Source organism: Otolemur garnettii, unplaced genomic scaffold (assembly GCF_000181295.1).
Source record: "Otolemur garnettii isolate 467f Iridium unplaced genomic scaffold, OtoGar3 scaffold00001, whole genome shotgun sequence".
In the NCBI taxonomy this organism is placed as follows: Eukaryota; Metazoa; Chordata; class Mammalia; order Primates; family Galagidae; genus Otolemur; species Otolemur garnettii.
This window is the reverse complement of record NW_003852396.1, coordinates 38,531,857-38,535,615: the sequence shown is the minus strand read 5'-3', so window position 1 is coordinate 38,535,615 and position 3,759 is coordinate 38,531,857. Positions and strand designations below refer to the sequence as shown.

Below are 3,759 nucleotides of genomic sequence, written 5' to 3'. Positions count from 1 at the left end.
GGCGGAGGGGGCTCGGCGCCCAGTCGCTTCGCCGACTACTTTGTCATCTGCGGGCTGGACACCGACACCGGGCTGGAGCCGGACGAGCTGTCGGGTAAGTGCGCGCCGAGCCTGGGGCCGCTTCCCCGCATCTGCGGTGGGGGACCCCAGAGGAAACCTCCCCTCGCCCCCGCTTTGTCCCGGCAGCCGGGCAAGGGCCGGTCTGGAGGACCCAGAGCGGGCGCGGGCTAAGGGGGCGTTGGGCCGAAAGGGGAAAGACGGAATGAGCGGTGAGGGGGTCCGAAGCACCCCTTGGCCTCTCCGCTGTGGGCATGTCGTCGGCGACAAGGGAGAGGGAAGGGTTGTGTGCTCTCAGTTTGGTGTAGGTTGGGTGACTTAGTGTAAAATAAAGGGAAGCTTGTCCTCCAGCACCCATTAGGGAGGGAAGAAGGCATCCCACGTTCTAGTGAAAGTAAGTTCCACCCAGACTTTAAAGAAAAAAAAAAAAGGCAAAACAAAAAGTTGGTGAGCTTATCTGGCCTCTTCCCAAGAAGCCTGTGATACTAGTTCCTCAAAACCGTTAGAACCCAGCCTTGGGCCAGATTGCGGCTATGTGCCTCTGGATAGGACATGAAGTAATAAAGTGAACTTGGGCGGCACCAAGAAGGGTGGGAACTCACTTGGCAATGGAAGGGGCTCCTATCCCGGGGCTATGCTTTTTTAGTAAGTAATGTATGTTCTTTATGAGGCCAGGATCATTTGTGAATAAAAGGGTAGCATCCTGGTTGGAGAGACTGGGTTGTGTTATGGTGCTTATCAAATTCTCTTTCAAAGGGAAAGTGGTGGGGTGAGTGAAAACGGGGCCCTGACCAGATTTGCACTCGTTGTAGAAGGGTGTCAGAATTATAAAATCCCTCGAATTTCAGTGCACCGTCATAGTAGCCTTTGTATTGCAACAGTTTTGAACAAAAGTTTTTGTCTGGAGTGTCCCGTTGGTGGGTTTCAAGTGAGTGGAGGTTTGTTGGGTTATACTTTAAGGTTATGTCATCCTGATTTCAATGAGGGAATTTCCTTTCTTCTTTTCTGAGATAATGTTGTTCGCTGTGACGTTTCTTTCTTGAAAGTGATTATCCTGTTGATTATTTTACTTTACTTCAGAGATGACAGAACAGTTTTTGTTTTGTTTTTGGTCACCAGAAAAATCCCAGTGTTCCTTATGAAAAAAATTATGTGCAGGTTTCAAATGACAAAAATGAACTGTTTCTTTCTTTTTTTTTAGTAAGACAAATTACTGTTTTAGCAAGTTCAGGAAAAATATGCTATTTCCTCGAATTAATAACAAGTGGAGAAACAAATCATGAAGCAGTAATATAATTAACATTAGATCTTTTGTTGGAGGGAGGTAGCTTTATTGTTTCAAGTTCACTTTTCTTAAGGCTTTTGTTATCTTTAATTTTTATGAATACATAATAGTTGTTCAAGTTCACTCTTCTAGGTTTTCAGATTCTTACAGTACAGATGTTAATTTTTCATCTTTTTCTTATATGTTAAGTTTGTGACCTAGTGATGTAAGTTTTGGAATTCAGTTTTAGGTATTGGTGCTGGAAGGGACCTCAAAGAGGAAAATGAGGTCCAGGAAGGACAGTGGGGCCTGCTCCTGCTACTTAATTGCCTGACTCTTGGTTCTGTGCCCCTTTTATGATACTAAACTGCACTTTATGGCCTAGCTGGAGGTCTTTAGAAAACACTAACATGTTGAGAAATTCCAAGGGTGGTGAGTTCAAACCCAGTCCTGGCCAAACTGCAACAACAACAAAATAAAAAATAAATAAAGTTAAAAAAATACCATTTTTCTTACACAAGATTTAAGGTAGAATAAACCATTTTTATTTTTACGCTCTGCTTTTGAATGTCAATTTTTTCCTCCCAGAGATAGAATCTCACTGTGTTGCCCTCAGTAAAGTGCTGTGGCATCGTATTCATACAAGCTTCAAACTCTTGGGCTTAAGTGATTCTCTTGCTTTAGCCTCCCAAGTAACTTGGACTATAGGTGCCCGCCACAATGCCCAGCTATTTTTTGGTTGTAGTTGTCATTGTTTGGCAGGTCTGGGCTGGGTTTGAACCCACAGCTCTGGTGTATATGGCTGGCCTCCTAGCTGCTGAGGTACAGGTGCCGAGGCAAAATTATTATATTTTTTAGACGGAGTTTCAAGCTGTCGCCCAGGGAGAGTGCCCTGGAGTCACAGCTTATAGCAACCTCAAACTCTTGGGCTCAAGTGATTCTCTTGCCTCAGACTCCCAAGTAGCTGGGACTACAGGCGCCTGCCACAATGCCTGGCTATTTTTTTCTTTAGCTTTTATGTTTTTTTGTTGTTGCAGTTGTCATTGTTGTTTTTAGTTGGCCCAGGCTGGGTTCAAACCTGCCAGCCTCGGTGTATGTGGCTGGTGCCTTACCCACTGAACTATATGAGTGCTGCAGCTTTTGAATATCAAATTAATAGACTTTTTTTGTGTGTGATAAAGTCTTACTCTGTTGCTGGGGGTAGATTGTTACTCTGGGTAGAGTGTCATAGCTCCCAGCAACCTCAAACTCTTAGGCTTGAGCAGTCCTCTTGCCTCAGCCTCCCAAGTAACTGGGACTATAGGCTTGTGCCACAGTGCCCAGCTAGTTTTTCTGTTTTTAGTAGGGACAGGGTCTGGCTCTTGCTCAGGCTGGTGGCGAACTCCTGAGCTCCAAGTGACTCACCTGCTTCGGCCTCCCAAAGTGCTAGGATGGCAGGCATGAGCCACTGCCTGGCTGGAATAATTGTTAGTGAGAGCATGGGTTTGGGTCAGACATTCCTGCTCTGCTATTGACTGGGGGCAAGTTAAATAACCCTGTCAGGGTACTCAGCTATAAAAAAGAGAAGGTAAAAAAAAGCAAATCATCGACTAGACTCTCCAGTGTTAAAAAAAAAGTCAACATTTCAGTAAAAGAGAAATGTTATTCTCTTTTGATGTGTATCTGTTAATTATCTGTTTTTTCAGCAAGCCAAAATTATATTCCAGTGAAAGTTAATTGGAATAATAAAGAAAGAGTGAAGAGTTATATAAACCATGTAAAGAATATTTTCTGTCTTTTTAAATGTGGTTGCTGTAGTGGAATGCCAAGACCATTTATCCAATAGGTGCCTGACTCAAGGATTTTTTTTTTTCCCTTTCACTTCATTTCTGGTGGGTTGGTAGGGGAATATGGATTACTCAGAGGTCATTTTTGAATAAAAAAAAAATACAAATAGCTCCTTGCAGTTCATCCTGAGACTCTGCTTAGTCTGCCATATAGCTCCCAAACTGATGATGTCATGGTGGAACTACAGGAAGTTGAATTGCACCCAGATTCTCTATGGAGGTACTGTGGATCTGTGTTCTCTGCAAACAAATTACATGATAAACTCTTAAAAAGTGAACCCCAAACAAACAAATCAAAGATACCCAGAGTTCTTGTTTTATGGAGAATGATTAAGATGCGTTCTTCTTTGTCTGCAACAAATAAAAACAGAGTTTGCTATGTTGCATATAGATTCAGATCACTGGATTTTATAGGAAACTCTTCGTGTTATTTCTTCCCTTTTCTTGCAGACTCATCATTTAGGGAAATTGTGTAGCTCTTTGTTGTGCAAGGAACTGGTGAAAGTGTGAAAATTGTTTTTTCTTTTCTGGTTGAGGAAGTACTTCAGGTTGGAAGAAGAAGGAGGTAATCGGCTCAGCGCCTATAGCTCAACCGGCTAAGGCGCCAGCCAC

General features: G+C 43.3%; 1 protein-coding gene across 3 annotated transcripts in view; it reads left to right on the top strand.

Moving 5' to 3' along the window:
• The first annotated feature begins 6 nt into the window (after positions 1 to 6).
• The window catches only part of DENND5A (DENN domain containing 5A), a 105,289-nt gene continuing 101,536 nt past the window's right edge, over positions 7 to 3,759 (top strand). For all 3 annotated transcript variants that reach the window (XM_023514907.1, XM_003781086.3, XM_012803686.2), the window contains exon 1: positions 7 to 94. The gene's annotated coding sequence lies outside the window, so the exon portion shown is untranslated. The remainder of the gene's footprint in view (positions 95 to 3,759) is intronic.